Source organism: Neolamprologus multifasciatus, chromosome 3 (genome assembly GCF_963576455.1).
Source record: "Neolamprologus multifasciatus chromosome 3, fNeoMul1.2, whole genome shotgun sequence".
In the NCBI taxonomy this organism is placed as follows: Eukaryota; Metazoa; Chordata; class Actinopteri; order Cichliformes; family Cichlidae; genus Neolamprologus; species Neolamprologus multifasciatus.
This window is the reverse complement of record NC_140441.1, coordinates 5,988,339-6,003,404: the sequence shown is the minus strand read 5'-3', so window position 1 is coordinate 6,003,404 and position 15,066 is coordinate 5,988,339. Positions and strand designations below refer to the sequence as shown.

General features: G+C 41.4%; 1 protein-coding gene and 1 long non-coding RNA gene across 2 annotated transcripts in view; one reads left to right on the top strand and one right to left on the bottom strand.

The window, feature by feature from the left end:
• LOC146521260 (polymeric immunoglobulin receptor-like) overlaps positions 1-15,066 on the bottom strand; it is a 525,395-nt gene that overhangs the window by 305,568 nt on the left and 204,761 nt on the right. The gene's annotated exons all lie outside the window — the stretch shown is intronic.
• LOC146521270 (uncharacterized) overlaps positions 1-15,066 on the top strand; it is a 244,406-nt gene that overhangs the window by 204,926 nt on the left and 24,414 nt on the right. The gene's annotated exons all lie outside the window — the stretch shown is intronic.

The following is a 15,066-nucleotide window of genomic DNA, read 5'->3' as shown; positions in this document are numbered from 1 at the left end:
AGGAATCTCAGTTCATACTCCGAACACAAACGATTCCACACTGTAAATAAACTGTTTCACTGTTACCAATGTGCAAAAACATTCACTTCATTATCTGCTCTGTGCAAACATCAGCCTGATCATGCAGGACTGAAATTACTGGATCACAATGAATCTGAAGAGAGAGAAAGATCCTCTTCTGGTTTCAGGGTCAGACTTAAAAACCTTGAGATCAGGCTCCACAGAGTTCAGATGGAATCTCCTGTAAAGAGTGTCAGCTGATGTCACACTTGGATCTGATGAGGCAGCTCTGATTTCTGGATCTGCAGTGAATAATCCTGAATGTTACATTTAGGAAGCTGCATGTATAGATATGTATATCAAGTTTATTTATTTTCTTTTGAGGGATTTTAATTCTTTAAAATGTTATCCCTGTTACATTTTATTCTTTGTTCCCTTAGGACACAGTAGTGTTTAGTAGTTGTATTCATTTTATGTGTTACCTAAGTAAAATTTCAATCCTTCATTCATATTTAATCTTTTGCTGTTGTAAAATCTTCTCTTAAATTATTTTCTCCCAAAACTACAAATTTTCACAGCAGTTGCTCTTAAAACTTCCAAAATGAACTAAATCTGTCCACCAGCTTTGAAACAACACCTGCTGTGACTTTATGTCCAGAAAAAAGAAACTCAAGCTAAACTGGTTTTGGGCTGTACTTCCATGTAATACCAGTTTGTACCAGAAGATGGAGCAGTGAGTCAGTGTAACGTTTATTTAATTAGGAAAAGAACACATTTGTATTCACAGTGGCAGCAAAGAAATGTTGAAAGTTAAAAACAGCAGCACACATCAGGGCCATTTTAAGGATCACAGGTGATTACTTTTACTTAATTCAAATTCCTTCAAATTTTTGGCTCCTCCTTTCACTTTAGTGTATTTACTGTATGAACTTGGTGTAAAGTTTGTCTGATTAAACAGTTTGGTGTGAAAAATGAAGAAATGGTCTCAGAACAAGTAGTTTGAGCCATGATGAACCTCATCAGTTAACGCTGTCCATGCAGATATCATAGATTTGTAAATGATTACCTAACAATCTTGTCAACACACACTTAACTTTACATGGACAAGCTCATGAAGATTAATGCAGGGAATCAGCCACCGGCAGGGAGTGTGGTGAGAGGAGATGGGCCTCCATATCTCGGGGGGCCTGAGATGATCCCAGAGAGGTGGAGTCTAAGACCTGACCTGATATATAGACACAGACGTAGAGACACAAACGTGCATTCCCACCCTCATGCACACATAAACAAATACTGGGCACTCACCCAATGTGGAGACAGACACTAATGGACACTCTACACACAGTGTCACACTCCCCAAACATATTCTATACTCCAGGTCCAGGTACCCTAGCCCCCAGAGGGGGAAACAGCACCTAGACCCAGGAGATGTTACCCTTTTCCCTGGTGTGGAGACAAGCAGACCGCCCATGGCGTCACAGCAGCAGGGAGGACCCGCATCCCAGACCTCAACTACTCTGCTACAACACACGTAGTCTGACTCTTGTCTCATAATTTCGTTTTTTGTCACTATTGAGTGAATTACTGAGATTGCTCTAATATAGTTTAGTGCTATAATATAGTTTAGGGGCAGCACGGTGGTTAGCACTGTTGCCAAACAGCAAGAAGGTCCTGAGTTCAATTCCACCATCAGGCCGGGGTCTTTCTGTGTGGAGTTTGCATGTTCTACCGGTGTTTGCGTGGGTTCTCTCCGGGTACTCCGGCTTCCTCCCACAGTCCAAAGGTTGATTGATTAATCTAAACTGCCCATAGGTGTGAATGTGAGCACGAATGGTTGTCTGTCTCTATGTGTTAGCCCTGCGACAAACTGGTGACCTGTCCAGGCTGTACCCCGCCTCTCGCCCTATGAAAGCTGGGATAGGCTCCAGCACCCTCCACGACCCTGAAAAGGATAAGCGGAAGCGAATAGATGGATGGATGGATAGTTTAGTACTTCTTAGTTCAGCTCTTGTTCATAGTGTCCCACTTGAATATTGAATCTTGTTACTCTGAGTCTCTTGCTTGCCATAGTGTGGGTTAATTTTCAGTTTTTTAGTCCCCTGAGTTTGTAGCATCGTGTGTTAGTTTATGGGTTTGAGCAATTCCAGAGGGTAGATTCATTTGCCTCTCACCTTTAGTTCATATTTAGTGATTTTGCCAAAATAAAATCTTGTTTTACACTGTTCCTCCGAGCCTCTGTGTGGTGTCTGCATCTGAGTCTTCCTTGTGTTGGCTGCCCGGTCGTGACAGAACCTGAACTTGTCTGATGTTCATGCTGATGAATATAGCCAGATCGACACATATTTCCTTTCAATTTGGTTTTCTACTTGTTTTCTATCTTTTTAGTTAATTAACTGATTTTAATTCTCAAATTTTGCCACCTAAGTCATTATTTCCAAAGATATGCACGTGGCACAGTAACATTATCTTTAGTAGTAGCTCGGGACCTGATGGTAAATGTGTAAATGTGTGTTTTTCTGATCTAATCTGATTCTAATCCACAGCTTCCTTATGGATTTTAGGAAGTCCGTAAATGCAGGGTATGGCATCCCCTGCGTAAAGGCGGTGATAAGTAAGGCGGTCAATGATTTTGTCCTTTTTAAAGTCTTGAAGGCAAGCTATAACTTTCTTTTTGTAGCTGCTTGTGGGGTCTCGCTTTAAGGCTTCGTAGGTATTGTTGTCACTGAGGAGAGTAGTGATCTTTGTATGGTAATCTGTAGCGTTTAGGACCTCGGTGGTCCTAAAATCCACAAGGAAGCTGTCCCACTCAGACCCATAGTCAGTAGCATAAACTCAGCCACTTATAACATTGCAAAACACCTTGCTACCATCCTCGTGGGGAACACCCCACACCACATCAAGAACTCCACCGACTTCACTGACAAGGTCCAGAAACTTACCCTGGATCCAGATGAAACCATGGTGTCCTTTGATGTAGTCTCTCTCTTCACTTGCATACCCACCACGGAGGCAGTGGAGACTGTCAGAAAACGACTACAAGAAGACAGCTCCTTGGAGGACAGGACCAACTTCACACCCGATCAGATTTGCACACTGTTAGACCTCTGCCTCACCACTACATATTTCAAATACAACGAAGGCTTTTACAGACAAAAACATGGCTGTGCCATGGGCTCCCCCGTGTCACCTATTGTAGCCAACCTTTACATGGAGGAAGTGGAAAGGAAGGCTCTTGGCTCTTTCAAAGGAAAAGTACCCAGCCACTGGTACAGATATGTAGATGACACCTGGGTCAAAATCAAGGGCAGTAGTATTTCAGGACTGAAGCCTCTGCTATAGTCTCTTTCAGTCTCTGGAATGCGTCTTCATGTCGAGTCGTCCAGTTCCACTCACTGTCTTTGTGTGTCAGTTGTCTCAGTATGTCGCAGTGGTCAGACAGATGTGGGCAAAACTTTGCTAAGTAGTTTACCATACCTAACAGTCTCTGTACTGCCTTCACGTCTGTAGGTCTGGGCATTTGTTCTATAGCCCTAACCTTCTCTGGGTCTATTTTCAGACCGTTGCATGTCAGCTGATGTCCAGTGTACGTAATCTCCTTCTGTTTAAGTTTAAACTTGTCTGCGTTTAACTTAATGTTTTTCTGCCTGCAACGAGTCAAAAACTGTCTCAGCTTCTCGTCATGGTCACGTATTGCTCCAGCATCTGTGCCCCCCTGACCCGTGATCAGCACATCATCTGCAATAATGTAGATCCCTGCCAGTCCATCCAAAGCTTGTGTGAGCTTCCTCTAGAACACTTCTGGAGCTGGACTTATCCCCATTGGCATCCTCAGCCATCTGTAGCGCCCAAATGGAGTCGAAAATGTTGTCAGGTAGCTTGACTCCTCCTCCAGTTTCACGTGCCAGAACCCACTCTTCACGTCGCAGACAGAGAACACTTTAGCCTTTGACAGATCTGGTAAAATGTCCTCAATGGTGGGCAATGGGAAGTGGCTCCGTTGTAGGGCTTTGTTTAAGGGTTTTGGATCTATGCACACCCTTAAGTCCCCACTCTGCTTTTGGACCACAACCATCCCACTGATCCAGTCTGTGCTGCATTCTACTGGTGTAATGATCCCTCTGCGCTGAAGATCTTGAAGCTCCTTTTTTAATGGCTTTATCATTGCAATAGGGACACGCCGTTTTGGTAACTGCACTGGTTTCACAGTTTCATCCACCTCGAGCCTTAACTCTCCCTCCAAACAGCCATCTCCTGTGAAGACATCGGCATACTCTGCTTTAATCTGATCCATGTTCCACTCATTGGCTGTTGGGTGCTCTGAAGTAACGATGCTGTCCAGTTTCAAGATGTTTTCATAGTGCACTTTTATGAGTTTCATCGCTTCGCTGGCTCTCTTGCCCAGCAGTGGTACTTTACAGTCTTTGTCAACCACTTGAAACTCCAACCGATACAGTTTCTGATTTCTCGGGTTACGTAGCTTAACTTTGCATTTTCCCGGCTTTATCTTACTTTTGTTGTACATCATCAACACTGTCTGTGTGTCCTCCAACTGTGTGTTCGGGCTCAGCATATGGATTGGCATTACATTACAACTGGCACCACAGTCAATCTGAAAATTTACAATCTCTTTGCCCATCAGCATGCCTGCAAACAGTTGAGTGCCTCTCACTTTGTCAGTGTTCTTTGTAGTTGAATCATGTGTGTCAGCCTCTGTAACACAGAGAACGTCCTCATACTCATCACTCTCACATGCTGTCATGTTGTGTACATTCGTCCTTCTCTTCTGCTCTGAATGTGCCGTGCATTTAACTGCAAAGTGGTTTTCTCTACCACACTTCTTACATTTCTTCCTGTATGCTGGACATTTTTCTTTCTTTTTTTCATGTGTTCTGCCACAAAACTTACAGTCCACTGCGTCACCGATCCGTTTCTGGCGCGCAGCTCCACGCACAGCATGCACCTCCTCCACTGCAGCTCCCGAAATGGTTTTGCTGTTTTCCCGCGACAGCTCCGCGGCTCTGCAGTGCTGTATGCATGCATCCAGTGTCATGTTTTTCCTCACGCAGCAGTCTCTCCCTCAAACTCGGGTTGTTAAGTCCACATACAATCCTGTCACGAATCAGTGAGTCCCTTATTACTCCAAAATTGCACGTTTTTGTCAGCAGCTTTAACTCCGTCACATAGCTGTCGATTGTCTCACTGGCGCCTTGGTTTCTCTAGAGAACCGATAACGCTCCAGTTTCATTAACTACAGGATTGCAGTGATTATCAAACTTCTCAATAATGTCCTTAACTGTCCACCAATCTCTCGCCGTGTCGCCCATTAGCGTGTCTAGCGGCTCACTGCCGCTCTCACCAACGAGATAACTGAACAGGCTTACTTTTTTCTGTTCGCCGTCTGAGTCCATGGTCAGCTCCAAATAGAACATAAACTCGTCCCTCCAGGTCTTCCATGTCCGTGATAGGTTACTGGAGTCCAATACCAGCGTCGGCGGCGCTTTAAGGCCCTCCATGCCTCGCGGGGGTGCTAACTCGATTAGCCGCTAGTTGCTCACCGCTCCGACAGGCGTCTCCCGGTGGTCCACTCCAGCCATGCAGCTTACTCCGTTACCTGCTCCGCTGCCACCATGTTATATTCTGGTCTCATTCACGACAGACTCCAGAATATCTATTTCCTACCCAACAGGGTAGTAAGTTTTATTAACAAGTCATGCGACTCAGATTGGTCCTTTGCCATGTACAACAGCAACATACAGCCTAACAATCCTTACTTGTGTGTCACTCTAAAACGTCCGTGCAGCAACACAATCCATTGTGGAACAAACCATCTTGCAAACAATAATTCACATTATTACAGGTTAAAGTCCAAAAAAATGATTTTTTTATTTAACCCAAAAAACATAATTGGTTAAATCATGCAAAAAGAATCAAAATCTTGGGCCCATAAAAGAGGTCAAAATAACAAAACTCTACTCAAAGTTGACAACACTACTGATAACTCAAACAAACTGACCTCCCTTCACGAGACAAAGGGGAAACTTAAATAGTGGCTGATCAGTCCACAAAAACAGGAGAAGGGGTAAAACACACAAAACCTACTAAACCTAACATAATGAACTCCAATTCCCCCCCCCCCCCCCCCCCCCCCCATGGTCCTGAGTTATGGCATGAACCAATTTGTAGTCTTCCTTTAAAGCTCGCTCCGCCCCTTTTCCACCTCTTGGCTCCTTAATCAAGGGACTGGAACAGCTGCAACTAAGGTAACTCAGAAAACAAAAGATTAATCATACATAACAGTGTAAACTAAAATGTGCACACTTATTTTAGAATGCAGTGTTATGTGGATATGTGAATGAACTCTAAACCAAAACCGGTTATTTATTGTCCTGTAAATTAATTCCTATATTTAAAGAAAGACAAATGTGAATGAAATGTTACTTATAAGCCTCTACACTAACATGGTGGGTATTACCACTGTGTGGCTGTAAGTGCAGCCATCACAGGGAGCAACAGTACGGTCAGATATGGCTGATTTTACTACAGAGTAAGACGGATTGTAGAGTAGCAAACATTGTCGGAAAAGATGTTTTCAACACTGCAGGTTAACTGGGTGTGATGTGTTTAGGCTAAAAAGAAACATGGTCTGAGTCCTACCTAACTATATAAAGAGTAACTGAAGGTTAAATGCAGTTAACATGTCCTGTTTTAAGCCAGACACTCAACCTCCACTCTGCTGCGTCTCAGCCACCATCGAGCTTTTGACATTCTCTACTTCAACACTCAGTGTCTTCCGTGTTGGGTGATTCTCTGCGTTCTTTCTCCTCTTCTTGCTTCAATCTCAGGGGTAGACTGCCCTGAGATATGTTTTTCCACCGACTAGGGGATTATTCTTCCCCTGCAGTTGAGATTTGATCCAATATTACGTATTGGTCCGATACTCACCTAAATTACTCGATCGGATATCGAAAAGAAATACAAAATTGAATCCGACCTGAAACACACACAGACAAAGTTAATTTAAAGACAAGAACTATGAGTGTTTAGAAAGTTAGCACATACATGTAATTTTTAATTTTTTTGAAATGCATGTTATATTCTTAATCTGCCTGTTCTCTTTCAGAACCCTGCCTGCAGAAAATGAACCTAAAGTATGTAATGCAAGGATGTCATCACTTTCAAGATGGAGAAAGCATAAAGTGACAATTATGAGTCACTTAATATGACAAGGAGATTCTGCAGATCATTAATTAATGTATAAAACTAAAATAAAATGTATTTTTAGTGACACAGGATACAAACATGGAAGCAAGATGTATAATTCGGATTATTTATAATAAATATGAATAAATCATTGCAATTTCTTTAACCATAAAGAATAACTAAATCCTTCAGGACAATGTCACATCAATGCACTGAACTCACTATGTTATCCCTCTAACAGCCTCCACATGTTCTCACTGTAATTTCCCCTCATGAATGAATTTATGCTGCACTAATGTGAATGTTTGCAGGGAAATCAAACGCATTTCACACGCAGTACTCCAGCTGACTTACTTTTGTTTGAATGACGACTTGTACGCGCTGACTCCACAGACAAGGTACGAAAATATGTCAGGCTACGACAATAGCGCTAGGTCTTCAGGGTTTCTACTCCACGGCAGTATTTCATACGGGTCCACATTTCCAATGCACGCTATTTTCTGCAAGTACCGCCGCATCGCCTCTGGACGCAATCGGTCTCTATACAGTTCATTCTCTTTTGAGCTGCTTTTAAGCATCTTTCTTGTAGTCGTCGTTCCAACACAGTGTGTTTGTTTTGATTCGTAGACCCCGAAAATGGCGCTGCGCTCCCACAATGCATTGCGGCGTGACGTACACTCCAAAGCCCTATACCATATATCAGAAAGAGAAGACTCAACCTCCCTCATGACACTCAAGTATCTGTGACAGTGTATATATAGATGTATTATATATAAGAGACAAATATTGTTCTTTTAATATGTTGGCATTACTAAATTTGGCTCAATGTTTACATATATGTGTGGAAGAAGCAAATGTTCGAGCTGTGATAACTGTTTCTGATAGAATGAAGAGTAGACTGATATATGAAATATTCCTTTATTGGGTGAGAAAATCAGACCATGTCATGATTGCTTGAAGTCATACAGAATAGATATCAGAGCCTTAAACAGGCTGACTTCTGCTAAATGGGTCAAACTGGGCAGAAAGTCTACAAACACATAACATCCTTATAGAATATGATGTAACACTATAGATCAACTTACCTCAGAATATATAAAGCATAGAAACAATTACAGTGATATGATGCAACAAACACAGCAGTGCTACTAATCCAAAATACTCAAAGCTTCATAGAACTGAAACAAACATTTATTTTTAGCTCCATTCTGCTGCTGATACATACATACATACATACTTTAGGTTTCTGAACATTAAACTTGTTGCTGCCTTTCATAGTGTGTAACTTGAAGGCCCTGAGTACTTTCTCCCACACTGCAAACACTGGGATGATAACATTATTTGAACGTTACCTAATAAGACTGATTCAGGACAGACAGTTAGTTATTCTAAACTTTCCTAGCAGTCCTTCACAAACAGGGAACAGTCTGTCTATTCTCTCCATCTGTCAGCTGCTGCTGGCGCTTCCTCCTCCTCTTCCTCACACACTGCTGAGTTTGTCCTGGTGGATCATTGGGGGTGCAGAGCCTCGCAGATGATGTGCAGCAGTGGGTCCCTCAGTCTGTCCTCACTCTGGACACTTGCAGTCGTCACACATGGAAATCAAATGTGTGATAAGCTGCAGGATTCAAACACAAGTGTAACTTATAAATACATGTTCATACTTTTAATCCACAATCAGAGAGAAAGAAACAGAGAGAGAGTGCAGGACAGACAGGTGACAGTCTCAGGTGTATACACTGCTACTAACAGAAGGATTTAGTGTTATTACGAGTGCTAAACAAGAAGAGTTCCCAGCTGGTACAGTGGACACATGTGTGACTGCTGTGATTAAAGCATCTTTCTTTCAGCTTAATGAGTGTAGGAACCATAATTAAATGTATTGAATTTTTTGATGATCACTGGGTTTTCATTTGTTTGGTTGCTATGGTGATGTGTAATGGGAGTCACGTGGGTGCTAGCGGTGACATTAAGAGGGCGTTGTCAGTCTGTCATTCACTGGTTTTGATTTTGACAGAGAGGAGGGCTGGGTAGCCGTAGTTTTTGTTGACCGCTGCACAACATGTTTCGTCTTGTTACATTAGAGCCTGTGACGTTGTAAGAGTCCAATTCTCGAGATGACATTACTCTGTAAACACTTTAATAAACAAGCAAACAATTCCACCTCTCGCATTATTGCTAAAGTTGACAGCGCGTCAGGCAAATAGGCGGGCTCCATCCCCGGGCTCTAGCGACTGTGGAAGTCGCTACAATGAGTGAACCGTCAGCTCGTTCAAACACACGTTAAAGTCCGTTTGGCTCAACACCACCGAACAGAGGCAGCAATATAACATAGCTAACATTAACAGTGCAGTGAATCCTGCTTGTGCTGTGATATTCAGGACTGCAAACCGAGCAGCATCACTGACTTTCAGCCTGTTGTGTTTGTGGATATATGACTGACTTTAATTATCCACAAAATCATCACATTCTCTGTAAGATTAAGGTCGACTATCGAACAGCGTATAAAGTAAAGACTTTAAAACAAAGTAAATGCTGAAAGTACAAACATCGCTAATGTCACATAACTTTGCCGGCATGTGGCCAACAGTAATGTTTTAATGTTCCTCATTATTAAACATTTGCACATAAATAAGTGACATAATATTCAGAACTTACTTTTGAAAGTTTACTCTTTGGCCGCTCTGCTTCCACTTCTTTGAAGTGTCTCCCAGTCCCAGTGCACTTGTTAGCATGTTTTGGTCAACTGGTCCGTCCAGTTATTGTCTCCCCAGAAACATTTCCGTTGTGTTTTTTCCTATTTCCGTTGTGTTGTGTGTGCTTTTGCAGCGCTTTTCTTTTTGCAGCGCTTTTCTTTTTGCAGCGTTTTTCTTTTTGCAGCATTTTTCTTTTTGCCGCATTTTTCTTTTTGCAAGTGTTTTTCTTTTTGCAGCATTTTTCTTTTTGCAGCATTTTTCTTTTTGCAAGTGTTTTTCTTTTTGCAAGTGTTTTTTCTCTTTGCAAGCATTTTTCTTTTGCAGCGTTTTTCTTTTTGCAGTATTTTTCTTTTTGCAAGTGTTTTTCTTTTTGCAGCATTTTTCTTTTTGCAGCATTTTTCTTTTTGCAAGTGTTTTTCTTTTTGCAGCATTTTTCTTTTTGCAGCGTTTTTCTTTTTGCAGCATTTTTCTTTTTGTAAGTGTTTTTCTTTTTGCAGCATTTTTCTTTTTGCAAGTGTTTTTCTTTTTGCAGCATTTTTCTTTTTGCAAGTGTTTTTCTTTTTGCAGGTGTTTTTCTTTTTGCAGCGTTTTTCTTTTTACAAGTGTTTTTCTTTTTGCAGGTGTTTTTCTTTTTGCAAGCATTTTTCTTTTTGCAAGTGTTTTTCTTTTTGCAGGTGTTTTTCTTTTTGCAGCATTTTTCTTTTTGCAAGTGTTTTTCTTTTTGCAGCATTTTTCTTTTTGCAGCATTTTTCTTTTTGCAAGTGTTTTCTGAAGTTGCAGTCCGTTTGGCCTCTCAGGGCCACCATAGTTATCAACCTTTTCATCTTTTCTCATTACCCACAGCTACATCCACTTCTGTTGGGCTTAGGCTACTCACTAGGGCTGGGTATCATCACTGATTTCTATAATTGATTTGATTCAATTAAATTTTGACTCAGTAACTGTTTCAAAGTAACTGAGGATAAAACACAGAACAACAGCAAGCTAAGCTTTTTTCAATTTGGCATAATTTAAAAAAAAATGTATTAAGCAGCAAAAATGAAGCTTTCTTTTGGTCGGAGAGGAACAAATGCTGCAGCTCAGAATCAGTGAGATGTTGACTTTCTGCCCCGACGGCGTGGCCGTGTTCATGTGGTCGGGTGAGAAAGACGACATGTCACTGATGCATCGGGTCCGCGCTTTGTGTTCACGTCTTTGTGTGGAATCTGTTCACCTGCTCTCATTTATTGTTTTAGCTGTTTGGTGGTCATTGAAATAATTTTGTGAGCTCCTGGCGTTTCTGGCAAAATACATAGAATAAATGACTGAATGAATAAATGGATCTGCTACAGAAAAAGCACGATCTCCTCTAAGTTTATGCTCAGTCCTGGGTACATTCAGGAACAGCTGATCAGCTGACCTGAGAGAGGTGGACACTTCATGCATACAGAGAAAAACCCAACAATTATATGACCCCCTATGAGCAAGCACTTTGGCGACAGTGGGAAGGAAAAACTTCCTTTCGACAGGAAGAAACCTCCGGCAGAACCAGGCTCAGGGAGGGACGGCCATCTGCTGCGACCGGTTGGGGTGAGAGAAGGAAGACAGGATAAAAGACATGCTGTGGAAGAGAGACAGAGATTAATAACAGATATGATTCAATGCAGAGAAGTCTATTAATACATAGTGAGTGAGAAAGGTGACTGGAAAGGAAAATCTCAATGCATCATGGGAATCCCCCGGCAGCCTACGTCTATTGCAGCATAACTAAGGGAGGATTCAGGGTCACCTGGTCCAGCCCTAACTATATGCTTTAGCAAAAAGGAAAGTTTTAAGCCTAATCTTAAAAGTAGAGATAGTGTCTGTCTCCCAAATCCAAACTGGAAGCTGGTTTCACAGAAGAGGGGCCTGAAAACCGAAGGCTCTCCCTCCCATTCTACTTTTAAATACTCTAGGAACAACAAGTAGGCCTGCAGAGCGAAGTGCTCTAATAGGGTAATATGGTACTACAAGGTCATTAAGATAAGATGGGGCCTGATTATTTAAGACCTTGTATGTGAGGAGAAGGATTTTGAATTCAATTCTGGATTTAACAGGAAGCCAATGAAGGGAAGCCAAAACAGGAGAAATATGCTCTCTCTTTCTAGTCCCTGTCAGGACTCTTGCTGTAGCATTTTGGATTAGCTGAAGGCTTTTCAGTGAGTTTTTTGGACATCCTGATAATAATGAATTACAGTAGTCCAGCCTGGAAGTAATAAATGCATGAACTAGTTTTTCAGCGTCACTCTGAGACAGGATATTTCTAACTTTAGAGATGTTGCGCAAATAGAAGAACGCAGTGACATAATATTCAGAACTTACTTTTGAAAGTTTACTCTTTGGCCGCTCTGCTTCCACTTCTTTGAAGTGTCTCCCAGTCCCAGTGCACTTGTTAGCATGTTTTGGTCAACTGGTCCGTCCAGTTATTGTCTCCCCAGAAACATTTCCGTTGTGTTTTTTCCTATTTCCGTTGTGTTGTGTGTGCTTTTGCAGCGCTTTTCTTTTTGCAGCGCTTTTCTTTTTGCAGCGTTTTTCTTTTTGCAGCATTTTTCTTTTTGCCGCATTTTTCTTTTTGCAAGTGTTTTTCTTTTTGCAGCATTTTTCTTTTTGCAGCATTTTTCTTTTTGCAAGTGTTTTTCTTTTTGCAAGTGTTTTTTCTCTTTGCAAGCATTTTTCTTTTGCAGCGTTTTTCTTTTTGCAGTATTTTTCTTTTTGCAAGTGTTTTTCTTTTTGCAGCATTTTTCTTTTTGCAGCATTTTTCTTTTTGCAAGTGTTTTTCTTTTTGCAGCATTTTTCTTTTTGCAGCGTTTTTCTTTTTGCAGCATTTTTCTTTTTGTAAGTGTTTTTCTTTTTGCAGCATTTTTCTTTTTGCAAGTGTTTTTCTTTTTGCAGCATTTTTCTTTTTGCAAGTGTTTTTCTTTTTGCAGGTGTTTTTCTTTTTGCAGCGTTTTTCTTTTTACAAGTGTTTTTCTTTTTGCAGGTGTTTTTCTTTTTGCAAGCATTTTTCTTTTTGCAAGTGTTTTTCTTTTTGCAGGTGTTTTTCTTTTTGCAGCATTTTTCTTTTTGCAAGTGTTTTTCTTTTTGCAGCATTTTTCTTTTTGCAGCATTTTTCTTTTTGCAAGTGTTTTCTGAAGTTGCAGTCCGTTTGGCCTCTCAGGGCCACCATAGTTATCAACCTTTTCATCTTTTCTCATTACCCACAGCTACATCCACTTCTGTTGGGCTTAGGCTACTCACTAGGGCTGGGTATCATCACTGATTTCTATAATTGATTTGATTCAATTAAATTTTGACTCAGTAACTGTTTCAAAGTAACTGAGGATAAAACACAGAACAACAGCAAGCTAAGCTTTTTTCAATTTGGCATAATTTAAAAAAAAATGTATTAAGCAGCAAAAATGAAGCTTTCTTTTGGTCGGAGAGGAACAAATGCTGCAGCTCAGAATCAGTGAGATGTTGACTTTCTGCCCCGACGGCGTGGCCGTGTTCATGTGGTCGGGTGAGAAAGACGACATGTCACTGATGCATCGGGTCCGCGCTTTGTGTTCACGTCTTTGTGTGGAATCTGTTCACCTGCTCTCATTTATTGTTTTAGCTGTTTGGTGGTCATTGAAATAATTTTGTGAGCTCCTGGCGTTTCTGGCAAAATACATAGAATAAATGACTGAATGAATAAATGGATCTGCTACAGAAAAAGCACGATCTCCTCTAAGTTTATGCTCAGTCCTGGGTACATTCAGGAACAGCTGATCAGCTGACCTGAGAGAGGTGGACACTTCATGCATACAGAGAAAAACCCAACAATTATATGACCCCCTATGAGCAAGCACTTTGGCGACAGTGGGAAGGAAAAACTTCCTTTCGACAGGAAGAAACCTCCGGCAGAACCAGGCTCAGGGAGGGACGGCCATCTGCTGCGACCGGTTGGGGTGAGAGAAGGAAGACAGGATAAAAGACATGCTGTGGAAGAGAGACAGAGATTAATAACAGATATGATTCAATGCAGAGAAGTCTATTAATACATAGTGAGTGAGAAAGGTGACTGGAAAGGAAAATCTCAATGCATCATGGGAATCCCCCGGCAGCCTACGTCTATTGCAGCATAACTAAGGGAGGATTCAGGGTCACCTGGTCCAGCCCTAACTATATGCTTTAGCAAAAAGGAAAGTTTTAAGCCTAATCTTAAAAGTAGAGATAGTGTCTGTCTCCCAAATCCAAACTGGAAGCTGGTTCCACAGAAGAGGGGCCTGAAAACTGAAGGCTCTCCCTCCCATTCTACTTTTAAATACTCTAGGAACAACAAGTAGGCCTGCAGAGCGAAGTGCTCTAATAGGGTAATATGGTACTACAAGGTCATTAAGATAAGATGGGGCCTGATTATTTAAGACCTTGTATGTGAGGAGAAGGATTTTGAATTCAATTCTGGATTTAACAGGAAGCCAATGAAGGGAAGCCAAAACAGGAGAAATATGCTCTCTCTTTCTAGTCCCTGTCAGGACTCTTGCTGTAGCATTTTGGATTAGCTGAAGGCTTTTCAGTGAGTTTTTTGGACATCCTGATAATAATGAATTACAGTAGTCCAGCCTGGAAGTAATAAATGCATGAACTAGTTTTTCAGCGTCACTCTGAGACAGGATATTTCTAACTTTAGAGATGTTGCGCAAATAGAAGAACGCAGTCTTACATATTTGTTTAATATGTGCGTTGAAGGACATGTCCTGGTCAAAAATGACTCCAAGGTTCCTCACAGTGTTACTGGAGGCCAAGGTAATGCCATCCAGAGTAAGAATCTGGTTAGATACCATAGTTCTAAGATTTTCAGGGCCGAGTACAATAACCTCAGTTTTATCTGAATTAAGAAGCAGAAAGTTAGCGGCCATCCAGGTCTTTATGTCTTTAAGACATTCCTGCAGTTTAACTAATTGGTGTGTGTTATCTGGCTTCATAGATAGACAGAACTGGGTGTCATCTGCATAGCAGTGAAAATGTATGCTATGTCTTCTAATGATGCTGCCTAGGGGAAGCATGTATAATGTAAAAAGAATTGGTCCTAGCACTGAACCCTGTGGAACTCCATAATTAACCTCAGTGTGTGAAGAGGACTCTCCATTTACATGCACAAATTGGAGTCTATTAGATAGATATGATACAA